Source organism: Columba livia, chromosome 7, assembly GCF_036013475.1.
Source record: "Columba livia isolate bColLiv1 breed racing homer chromosome 7, bColLiv1.pat.W.v2, whole genome shotgun sequence".
Lineage (NCBI taxonomy): Eukaryota > Metazoa > Chordata > Aves > Columbiformes > Columbidae > Columba > Columba livia.
Genome location: NC_088608.1, coordinates 13,632,369 through 13,645,424, shown reverse-complemented (window position 1 = coordinate 13,645,424; position 13,056 = coordinate 13,632,369).

The window sequence follows — 13,056 nt, the reverse complement described above, 5'->3', positions numbered from 1 at the left end:
GCCTACTGTCTTAGGCTGGTGAGCAGAATGTGCTCTGAACTGGTCCAGTGTGTTTCTAAGTGGTCCTGTGCTGCTTGAATTTTCCCAGTGTTAGTTTTGTCTGGTAGCTTTGTTAACTGCTTTTCTAATAGCATATTAGAAATCCATTAATTTATTTGGTTCTGGCCATAATATTAACTTGGTAAGTGGTGTCCCTCAGCCCTGGTTTTTAAGGGTAGTAGTTAAAGAGTTGATTCAAAAGGCTAACAAAATTGCGGTGGTTTGTTTATGGGCAGCCAAACTTTTTAAAGGATTTAGGCTAAGAAGGTTTTTTCATGAAGTAGAACCACTTGTAGTTTCTTCTTTAGTTTTATAATGGGAAAAAAAGTCAGGCCAGGTTGAAACTTCATGATGCTTCCTCTGTGGTATAAGCAAGAAATGCTGAAGCCTTCTCCTGCATGTTACAACTAGTCCCTTAACATTATTTACAGTTAGAAGAAGATCTATATGGACACAGAGATTTTTACCAGATACTTCGGTAGGGTGATCAGAGTCAATGACTTTAAAGGTCCAGAGCACTGAACCTCAGAAGAGCTTTGTCCCTGAAAGTGGCTTGCAAAGTTGCTTAAATTCTTGCTGTGAATCTGATTAGCCCCTTTTAACACCAAAACGTTTCTAAGAATCTAGCTGAAAATCAAGGGACCCCTGAATTATGCTACTACTAGGTTGGAACAATTTTTTTTAACATGTAGGAATACAGCGAACCATAACTGCACACAGAGATAATTATCTCTAGAGATGTTAATTAATTTCTGCCTGCTAAAAATCACTTGACTTTGGAGTAAACAAAGACGAAACTTCCCTTTCATTTGTTACAATACCATATATTCTGCAGCGTTAGCACTAATATGATAGATATCTTGGTTTTTTTCAGCATACACTCCAGGAGGTCACCTAATTTTTAAGCTTCTGATGATTCCAAATGTAATGATTCTGGGGGAGGAAAAAAATATATTACTTTTGGGTCACTGAATCTTTCCAAGTAATACAGATGCTACAAGTCACAGCACTGTAAGGCCTTAGTTTGTGATTCTTTTGAAGCATACCTTTTTATGTCTGAGCCACCCTGCTGGCAAGTGCACTTGGCCAAGGGAGGATGGTGCTCTCAGGGGACATTCAGGGTCCATTGGTTAAGCTGACTTAGAATGACTCCAGTATGGCTGAGACTTTCCACATTTATTTTAAACCCCATTTCTTCTCCTGGCTTGACTCCCAGCTAAATCCACAGCCTACTTCATGATCATAACAAGGCTGACCTGTATCATTTTGGGGAGCCCAAAGGACACTATTTGTTGAACGGGAGCTGGGGAAACCCTGTTACCTGGAAGAGGCTCTTGTTAGGACATCATTTCCAGAGACGTGCTGGGCTGTGCTGAGCTGCCCAGGCTCCTGATTGTGTGAAATAGCAGTAAGGGAAAACAAATGACTGTGCAGGGGGATGCTGAGCTTTGTGCACTTTCATAACATGGCTTTTGCTACCAAAAATGGCATTCTGGTGTCCTGAGGGATGCTTACTCGGGGTAAAACTGAGAGCATGCCTGGATATTGCTTGGCTTGCCTTCTGAATGGGTTGTTCTGAAAAATCAGCATAGGCTGAACAAGATGTGGTCTCACCATTTTCCTGACACCCTGATGGTGGTTTTTTACCTTAAAGCCTTATTTCTGGATCCCAGCATCATTCCTCACAGGGTCTTTTGAGAAGCAGCTGTCACCTTGGCCTAGTTTGTGTCCTCTCCCAGTCACACAGGAGAAGCAGATGGAAGCTTTGGACTGCTTTGCTTTTTAGATATAGTATGTTAAGAAAATAATGGCTTCTGTAGCCAAGGGTGGCTTCTAGCCAGACCAGAGGCCAAAATGTTTGTTTACACCATATGTGACCCAAGTGCTACTCTTTAAGAATGGCCAACAGCTCAAAGTACAAGTATAGAAAGAGTTTGTTGTCTGTACTCTATCAGAAATGTGTGGTGAGATGCTCAGGTGCAGGTAGGAGCTGTGTGTAAGTGGAGGAGTTGGCAAGGTGGCTGCTGTGGGGTGTGTCTTGGGTGTTTACCTCTCCCTGGTACTCTACAATGAGCCTTGGCAAACCTGGACAGCACTTCAGCCCATCTCTTCGTCTATGTATTTATATCCAAATGTGTCAGATACTCAAAACCTTTCCAATCTTCTTATTTTGTTTTACTGAAGTTATTAGTTATTCTCATAGTCCATGTATCCTAATTGTAATAGCAATTTTTAAAAATAGAGGAAAGGGGAGACAATTTATGTACTGGCTTATTAGATTGTATTTCTCCAAAGTATTACTGAAGGTGATATTTTCCCAAGCATAGCTCTTCTGTGGCTCAGCTGAATTACTTGTGCTAAAACAGTCCTTTCCAGAGCAGACTCTGGAAATTAGCCCTGCTCTCCTGCAGTGTGCTGCGAATCATTACATTTGCAGCTATAATTTAGATGTGCAAGAACTTTTTTCAACTGTTAAGCCCCACAAACTTGTTTCTGAGCAATTTCTGCACCTTTTGGACAGTCTGAATTGATCCCAGACTCAGAACAGCCTTGAAATCCTTTCCAGGCTCCCTTGCCAGCCTACATCCAGGATGAAAACAATGAGGAGAAGGGTGATAACTCCTCCCAGCTTAATCTGTCCACTGAATGAAAATGACCTTTGCCTGTATGTCCGAGCTGAGGACAGTCACCATCAGTGTGTCTGGGCTCCCTGCTCTCCTGGCTCTTCTACCTCTTAACTGTTGCAGGTGTGCTCACAGCAGAGCTGCCTGCTCCTCTCCCTAGATTCTTCTCCCCTAGTTAGGGAAGAGTAAGGAGACAAGTAGACAAAGCATTAAATTTTAGTGCTTACTGGTGACACCGGCTTTCTCTAGCTCCTTTCCAGCATGCCTACACCGGGAAGTGCTTGAATTTGAAGCACTTACACATTAGGTGGTGCTAAACTCTAATAAATGCAGGCGAAGACATCGCTGGAGCTGTTACTCATCCTACTTGCAGGTGCTTGGCAAGGCTCCGCACTCCTTCATGCTGTGACCACTGCCCTGCAGCACTGGTAGCCAGTTCAGAGGCTTGCCAGTTCATGGTTAATCTTGCCATCGAGTAATTCTAGATAAAAAAGTTTCTCGACTACTTTTTTTTTTTTTTTTTTTTCCTAAAATTACAGCCAGTGTTACCAAAGATACAAACCTGAATTTAATGTTTTGGGACTTGTCTACTCTCAGGGCTGCTCCCAGGGAAAAGTTAAATGAGGTAGGGGATGTTTGTCCAATCTGTCAGAGCCTAACAACCCTCCCTCACCCCCTGCTTCCTAGAGAAGATGGTCCTTCTGGCTACTTCACTTACTAAATGTCACCAGCTGCAACTAGACTCGACCTTGTACTCAAGCCCTGGTCAGACAATACTTTCCCAGCCCAGGTACAGGGTTGAGTGGTCAGTCTTACATATGGCTCCTGTAATTTCCAAAGGAGTATACAATTAGGGACTTCATGCACCTACTTTAGTCACTACAAGACTGAAAATGTAGATTCAGTTCCTAATTTAAAGCTTGGAACTGGTGGGAGGCTGAAACCTTATTTAATTAATATGAAGATACTTGAGTTGTTGTTCTAGGGGATCGTAGTGAAAGCTGTCACTGAACAAAATTTACAACGGTCATTCACAAAGCTACTCTGTGTTGACAGTTTTAATAAATTTATTTAGCTATCAGAGTTGATCTATGGTTATACTGGGAACAGATGCCTCCCAGGAGGTGCCTTGCACTTCAAGACACTTCTCTGCTGCTGCTTTCATAAGCACTGAATGGGATCTGAAGATAACACTGTCAGGTCCCTCTTTGAACCAAAACCCCATCTCTTCTTGCTTCTCCCAGACACTTGCTGAATAAATCACCATTCTATGTGCAACAGATGGGTACAAAACTTACCCTTATACTTGTCTTCTTGCATAAGCAAAGTGGAAATTCCCCCTGGCTCTGAAAGTAGCAAGAAAAAAATCCACCAGTGACATTCCTCTTTTGGGTCAAGTGGGATAATCATAGAGGATTTATTCTAGGGTCTGGGCCAGATAAGGAAGATATTGGAAGAGGTAGGAGGTGCTGTTGTGCATACCTGAGGACTACCTGTTTGAACTCTCACAGCTACATCTCTGTTGCATTTGAGAGGCAAGATAATGGTGAACCTGCAGCTGGGTACCCAGTAGAGCTGGAGACCATACTGCAGAGCACAAGGAGGGGAAGATATCCATGGTCTCCCTTGCATACTGCTGAGCACACTTTTTTCATGCCCTGAGCACACCTGAACAAGCTGTCTCCAGGCTGCCTGAAAGGCAGCGGGACGCAGCAAGGGCTGGCACGGAGCACACTGTACTTGCAGCCACCCATCAGAGTTTGCTGTTGAAACATTTAAGAACCACAGAAAGGCTCCTTTGAGTTCTACTGCATAGGTGAAGCTTTGAGTTAGGAGATCAGGACCTTACAGGATAATCGTGGACAGCATTAGAAATGAAGGCCCATAAAATAGCTGAAGAGATGCTTTGAAACAAGCTGCCAAATAATGAATAATCACAGAGAATTTAAATGAGACCCATAGTACAGCCTTTTGTTTCTAAAGGCAAGCTACCTCTCTTGGACTTCTGTTTTTTTTTCCCCTGTGAAAACAAAAAGAAGAATCAATAAGTCAGTCAATGAGACCACTGGAAACCACTTTGAAGTTTGTGATGAAAGAGAATTTTCCTTCCTGTTTGAATTGCAGATTCCTTAGCACAAAACATGACTGGTTCAATTCCACCTCAGCAAATCAGACTGAGGTGTTTGAGCTCCCATCCCACCCCACTGCCTGACCCTCCTGAGCATGACTCCACTGAGTTCCGCTTGCTGTCGTCTGTGCTGCAGATATTGCTTTTCAAAACAGGAGCTGAATCTATTGTTTCACTATCCCAGCTCTCATGAAATTTTGCTATGGCCATTTTAAAGGCTTTATATGTCATTTGAGGGGAGTGGAGCAGGGAGTTTTATAAGCAGTCCTAAACTTTTTAGCTTTTAGGTTTTGCTTTAAGTTTGTGTCCAAGGGTCAAGAGAGCTGTAATAGCTGCAATCATTAGTGGTAAAATAAGTTTTAAGTTGCATGAAAATTAGAACTTGACAGCCCCAAACAGTTAATGAATGATTGGTTTGGAGGAAAAAAAAAAATACTTATTTCTAAATATGAACAAGCCCGAGTGCTAGGAACCATATCAATCTGACTTTTAGCTTTAAACTATATAACAGGATGAAGCTGGATTTCTTTTGTCTTTCTAGCTCATACCTAGAGGACAGTATTGCTTTGATTCTGGCAGGGAGTGGATGACTGCTCATTCCTTGGCTTCTGCTTTACAGATGTACAGTTTCTCTTCAGCAATTTCAGAACTGTTCAGTGGCACAGCACTAACAAAGTGTACAATTATCTAGAGGCAATTACATTTTAGTCTTATAGTGGACAGTGCTTTTCGTCTTTTGCTGTCATAAGTTAGAGGCCTCACCAGAGCTATGGGTGGTCTTTATTAGTGTAGAGTCATGTAACACAAGACTGCTCCTGATCAAGGCAGCTCTCACCCAGATCAGCCAAGACAAGGATGGCTTCTGTGATTTGCATGTTTGCAGCACCTAGCAGTTTGCTTTCCATGTAGGCTGCTTAATACAGTCACTAATTTGTATTTTACCCCATTCAAAGATGAGACCTGAGATACTAGGATAGCAAGTTCCAGCTGGACTAGAAAATAAACAAAGAGAATTTAGGTAAGCTTCCTTACCCATAAAAATTACCTTGCGAACATTAGATGGTCTAACCTTTTCTTGTGTCGCATTGCATGATTATTAAGCCTTCCACTGGCAAATGGCAGCCTCTCAGCCCACCAGGGCTTGCCTTTTTCTGCACTGGTTTGTGTTGCTAATCTAGCGGGACCCAGGAGATGTGGCCTTATCCCACCTGGAAATTCCATGTACAAGATTTGAGTCCTTCAACTAATCTCCCTTTTAGAGGGGAAATGCAGAATTAAAACCTTGGTGCCTCATCTAACTAATGGTAAGATGGATCCAGGATAGACAGTGTTTCAGAGAGGCCCAAGGGAAGACACCTCTACCTTCCCTCAGCCTGTCCCAAATGCACTACAAAGGATGCAGGTATGCCTCAAGTCTCAGTTGAAGACTTTTCGTGTCCCTGTCACTGCTTCATTGCTCACAGAAATACCTACCGGCCCAGTCATTTCTGAAGAAATTTTGTCCAAAAGAAGTGCTCTGGGTACTCTAAGTTGCCTTAAACACTTGGGTTAAGGTAAAGCAGCAGGGAGTCATAGAATCATAGAATGTCCTGAGTTGGAAGGGACCCACAAGGATCATTGAGTCCAGTTCCTGAAGTCATCTTCAGGGGGAGGGTGGAGAAGAAAAGGTTAACTAGCAAACTGTAAAACCATTCATTTTAACCAAAGACAGGGAGGCACGCTGCATTTTTTTTTATAGCACAGGAGAGGAAAGTGCACAGTACGTGACACTGATGCAGAGTAAATGTTCCATGAGCTGGCGCCCTAAGAGGCATCTTCCTGGGAGGAAGGACTTGACATGGTGGTGACAGCCTGAGCGTCTGCAGGCACAGGCTACGAGACCTCTGGTAGCTGAGGTGGCTTTCTCAGAACCTAAGGTTTTCCCCCTTTGGACTTCCATAGATTTTTGTCAAATGAAGGTTTGGCAGTGCATAAAGGGTGCAGTGCATCCAGCAGATGCTTCACTGACAGACATTGGAGCCAGAGGGCATTGGTGACATGTTTGGTGGCAGCTCTGAAGGCTGTGAGCATGCCTGTCCTTTACTTGTGGACATATGAATAATTGAATACCCTGTCAGATCACATTTTTATTTTCAGTAGCATTGTTACAAATGCCCTATGTGTTACCTATGTGCTAGAGAGATCTCTCTCTGAAAAAAAAATGTCATTTACAACCTAATTTTAACATGGTTAACAGAGTTTGCAAACATAGTAACCTTGGAAAAACTGTGTAGGAGAAAAACCTTTGGTGTAGTCTAAGACTGCAATTATTCTACCTCTTATCCTATCTCAGATCTATGGTGGCAAGGCTGGTTGGAGAAAAGTTCTTGTCACAGCTTGCAGAGAGAAGAGCCAGTGTGGCAAAGGAGTGAAAAAACAGGGATAAGAAAATAGGTGATATCTATCTCTGTAGGATACTTCAGCCAGGTATTTAAAAAATGTCAGGCATCAGGGTATTGTTTCAGCTTCCTGACATCTAATACAGATGTCATATTTTTTGACAGAGTGACTATTACTCCACATTCTTCTCCCAGAAAATAACTTTGTCTGTTCCAGTTACCAGTGAACAATAAGGCACCCTTTCCTTCAAGTGATTCAGAGGGCAAGGTCTTTTCATAGTCCCACCACTAGAAAGTGCTGAAAAATCTTCTCCCTGATAACAGGATAGTGATCCTCACAACTTAAATGACATGTAAAAGTGAATGCTGTGTCTTATAATGTCACACTGTACAAAATGAAATATTAAGCTGGCCAGAGCAGTGAGGTAGCATGAAGAAATGAGGCTTGAAGCGTGGAAGGGTGAGGGTTATGATGTCTACACCGCCAGTAAAGGGGATCAAGTTTTGTCATTTATTCTGTTTTCCATGCCTGTTATTTTTGCTGGCTCTGCTAACCATGCCATTACAGATCTTAGTGTGCTCGTCTGGAGGTTGCCAGTGCTCCTGCTACTTGTGTGACCATTTTGCTATTTGTTCTGGCCCCGAGCAGCTCCAGTGACGGGTACAATGGAGGTACCGCTTCCCGGCCTCCTGCTGAAGAGGAGTCCCACCCAGAGCCACCTGCAAGCTGCCTCGGGCAGGAAGGTGTCATTATGTGACTTTCCACTTGGTGTCCTCGCTTGCTTTCTGGATCAACTGGAAAAAGGGAGGGCTCCTGTTCCAGGAAGGACAGGGGCTAAAAAGCAAGAAAACTTGAATATCCGCATTTTTGACATACAGAATTAATCTGCAAAATTAAGTCCTCTCTAGGCTCTGACCTAAGGGTTGGCAGCATCTCTCCTGATGCCTGTTGGCTTTGAATGGCTTCAGGATGAGGCACAGACTTTGTAGACATTGTAATCCATGTTCAGGGGCTTGGCTTAGCTCCTGTGGAGCATGATAAACTCTAATGTGTGGGGCCTGATACGGAGCTGAAAATCCCTGGGAATCCCCCATGATCCAAAGAGCACAGCTGTCCCATCGTGGATAAGTGCAAATGCTTTCACACCATCTCCGCTACTGATTTACTGGACAGACTGTATTAGTCTCACTTTGGGTCTTCATGCTGTAAAAACACCAGTGTGTACTTCACACTGAAGGCAATCCCACCCCTTTGCATGTTTATTGATAACTAAATGGTCAATTGTGAAACCTCAGCTAGCTCTGTTTTTACTTCAGACTGAAGAAGAGCCACCTGTCTGGTTTTTTTCAGCTTCCCCTTTTAAGATAACAATAGCTTATCTATCTTTAAACTTCACTTAGCCCATTAATAAAATCTTACTGCCTAGATGTCTAAAGCTGGAAAGAATAAGGGCTGTGCCCACCAGCTCCTGAATTACAATTGCTTGCACATCACATGCCATTTAATGCCATCTGGAATTGCAGAGGAATCTCTTCATGTATCCCCCTTGCCCAGTTCCTCAAAACTGAAATGGGTTTCTTTGCAATGGAAATTATTTTAATAAATGTAATCAATTTATTTTTTACTAATTTGATAAATATTGCTCACCTTAAAGAAACAACTTCATAGCTTTTATAATTTGCAAAAAAAGAAAAAAAAGGAGATGATACAAAAGTTTTTACCAGCTCGGACAGAGAAGGGAATGGACCAGAGCTCCATATTGTGGATCAGCCCTGGGCTTTCACATACTAATTGTCATTAGGAATCTTTCTTTTCTGTCCTTGGAACTGTGGAGTCCTGAAAGCTTTTCTTCTGTAGCTGGTGGAAGAGAAAATCCTATTTCGAAACCAAAATCTTTCATGAAGGAACAACATTGTATTTCAGATGATCCTAATTTTACCAAGTTCCCTATTTTAAGCTCAAAAACTGTGGGTTTTTTTCTCAGATCTTATACAAAGGCATCTTGTCTCCACACAAAAGCACAAATAGGAGAAAATCCAGCCCTCCCACCAGGGATTTGTTCCAATGATAAACACTGACTTTGGTTTTGAATACTTTGCATTATTTCTTTTGTGAAATGTTTCAAGCTTCAGTTTTCAGCTAGTTGTTTAAGTACTGTCATTCTCTGCTAAGGTAAACTCCAGAGGGATAAAATTTCCTGTTAATGGGGAGTATTTGAACACACCAATTCATGAAATGGACTTTCACCCAGTAATTCCACTAACTATTTAGTAGTGTAATAAGAGATTACCTTCTTCAGTTCCCATTCCCGTTCCCCAAGCTCAATACTCATCAGTCCAAAGTCTTCTAATTTTCTAGGGCTTCCAACCTTTGTTCAATTGTGCATTAATTTGTACAATTGTATCTGACAACATTTTAAGTCTATTTAAATCCAGATTAATCTGATCTTTCTCCTCTGCTATATAATTCTTGATTCCTTTTTCTTTGTCCAGCCAAATCTTTGGACACAGGCCTCTAACCTGACCCTTTTTCTTATGGATTGTTAGGATCCAGTTTGTGGCTATTGAGAGCCAGTTGGCAGAGCTGCTTTTGTGTGCAAGATCAGTACTGGAGCTGAAAAATCAGAAGCATTTGTTTCTCCAGGGTGTAGTCTGAGAGCAGCTGGAAGGCTTGGGCTGTCACTAGTGTCTTAGGTGTGAAATACCTGCTATTTTTACCTAGGTGAATCTGTGACAGCAGAGCCTGTTACTGTACCACCAATAGGATTGCATCAACGGGCCAATTTTCTGTGTAACCGTAAATCACACTTTATTTCTTCATAGAAGAGAAAAATCCACTGAGAGATTTGATTCTATTAGGGTGAGTTGTACTGAAGGAATATTGCTATTTTAGAAATAGCAGTTACTGAGTTTGATTTGATGTGGAATACAATAAAGCCTAAGTTGAATTATTCAGGGTTACTATAATTATTTTCAAAGCTCAGCATGGTAAAATTTGTGACAGCTCATATGTTCACATCAGGGATCATTTCCATTTTACCCTCATGAACAGTTGTTCATTCATTGCTGATTGCAACAATCTTTTAATCAAGAAAACAGTGTGGATATTTTACTGCAGCTGGCAACAACGGCAGGGAGAAATGGTGAGGTTAATTTTACGACCTGAATTTGAGAAGCAAATTTCTTCAAAGTAATGATACTTGCTAAATAGGAACAAGTGGTTTAAAAGCTTCTTTAAAATGAAAGATGGTGTCAAACCCAGCCTTTAAGCAATGTGTTGCAAGTGTGCTCCAATCCTAGAAGCAGCAATGGGAAGGTCTGTGTCATAGGCAGCCTACAGAGGCAGCTTTTCCCCATCGCTCCATGTGGCAGCAATGGGCAGGAGCTCTGGTTTGCTTCAGCAGCAACAAATTATAAATCACTAAGTGAATGAGCCAGCACACAATAAAACAGCAGGAAGCAAGGATCTCTCCATCCATTCTACTCACTGCTCAAATCAGCTCATGTAGCGCTTGCTTACTCTTCAGTGCCCAAACCCAGCATCTCACTGAGTACCTTAAAGGCTGGTGTTATTTGACGACACAAAGGTGGACAGACACTGCAGCTGGCTTCCCAGGCAGGTAGATGTAGGGAGGAGATAAGATAACAAGTCTTTCCTGTGTTCTCAGAGTCCCGTATCCCCTGCAGGTTACTCACTGTCACAGCTATCTGGAAAGCACATTCCATTATTTTCCCAATATTAATGTGAAAGAGGGGAAAAAGACAGACATGAGGATCTCTTTATATGTTGTTGTCAACTTCTGTGAGTTTTTTCCCCTGGAAAATGTTGGGGTTTAAAGTGTTAAGAGGCAACCTAGTGAAAGCATGAGAATTCCTGATTAAACCAGTTTTGAGGGTTCCCCCCCAAAAAAAGCAGATACACACACTTTTCAACTCAAACTGGTGCTTCTGGAGGAAAGAAACTGTACCTTTCTTACCACCAATCAGCTCCAGGACTATGAGAAATCCTTCAGATTCTGATTATAGTCTGGTGGTGTCTCCCATCATAATTTTTAAGCAGAGTCCATCCAGATATGAACCACGCAAGCAACAGCATTTGCATTGCAGAGTTGCCTTGAAGGACCCACTTGGGCATCACCAGTGCCAAGTGAGTGTTTGGCTTCGGGTTCTTATACAGCTCAGCTGCCTGCTCTTACTGTGCCGCCTCTGCTGTTGACCAGTTTGGATACATGCTTTCTGATGGGGACAATGCTCTGAGAGCAGGATGCTAGTCAGACTTCTCAGATGGCCCATCTGAGGAGACAAGAACAAAGGGAGTTTACCCCACAGACCTTGCAACTGTTTTCAGTGACCAGGTTTCGGAATATGTGAATGAGATGCCCAAACTGTGAGAATCTAGTCTCAATTCAGACTAGTGCAAATAGGCAGGCATGGAGCAGGGCTAAAATCCTGCCATGCCATGGAAAAATCTGTTTTGCAATCAGGAGATGTGAATAAGTAGTCTATACTGAAATGGGATGCTTTGCTTTTATAAGAGTTTTTTGTGTGGTTCTGCTTGTTTTAATCTAGTAAGGAGAGCAAAAGCTGCAACAAATATGTATTTTTTTAACAGTGAAATGAAACTGCTAAGTTCTGTACAACTTAGGAGCGTTTCCATCAAGTATAACATGATATGGCCAAGATGCTTTATCCTTTTCAGGCATAAGTGGAGTGACTCCAGATACCAAAGGTGCAACTGAGATGTTTCTCCCTTTCTTGCCCCAGTAAACTCTTGGCTTCACTGGGAGTCTTGCCTGCTTTCAGAATTCAAGCTGGGGACAGTTCTTATTAATACAAAAAGCAGTAAATGAGAAATCCCTGTTCCGATATGTCATGACTACCTGTTTTCTCAGCTTACTCTCCAGACAAATTGGGTTTCAGGGGTTGGTTTTCCTGTTGTCTCTTCTAGGGACTGGAACCTATTCAAAATGACCTCTTGATATTTCTCATTAATTTCCTTACTGAGATTATTCCATAATAATAAAAAAAAATTGTTTAGATTTGTCATACAGAATCAAGCAGCTTTGATATGCCCTACTTCACCCTACACTGTATTTTCCTACATGGGTGGAATATAAATTGACCTCTGTCGTGATGATATTTTCCTTATCTTTTTAGTGGCATGAAAACTGTCAAGTAAATCTTCTATAGAATCTCCCTGCACAAAAATGAAACTGAAATATTTAATCCCCATGGAAAAAGCTTATCACAGATGGAGGATTTCCCCCAAAATCAGATTGAGAGTTTCCAACAACACATCTTGGAAATGGGATTATCACATGAAAGCTGAAAAAGCAGTGGGAGGAGAGGAGAGGAGAGGAGAGAAGATTTTGGGGAGGAGGGGGAACCCAACTGCTGGTGTTCACGCAGCCTGTGGAGCCTCAGCCTCCAAGGTATAATTCCTGCGGATTTAGTGTACATGTGAGCACTTCAGGCAGAAGTGCCATTGTTAGGTATTTAATCTGAAAGCAAAGAGAATCATCTTTCTTCCTTTCAAGTCTAAATCCCTTGTTAGCTTAATTTCTTGAGAGGAACACAATCAGATGGCTTTTTTTCCCTCAATACAACTGAGAGTCAGGCCTTTTTCTTTCTTCACTCCAAAGTACAAGTTACAAAGGAATGCTTACCTTCATATGTCACTTTTTTCTGATCACTGAAGTGCAAGTGATAATGTCAGCTCCTTAAATACTTTTATTCTGCATCTGAGTCTGTACTGTTCTACGTATTTTGTTTTCAGTCTGCTGTGTCACTTTCTCCTTCCTTAGAGGTTATTTTAATTGCAACATTTTAAAACTTGACACCTACATACCATCACACATCAAGACCATCTGAAGTCTTAGATTTGCCA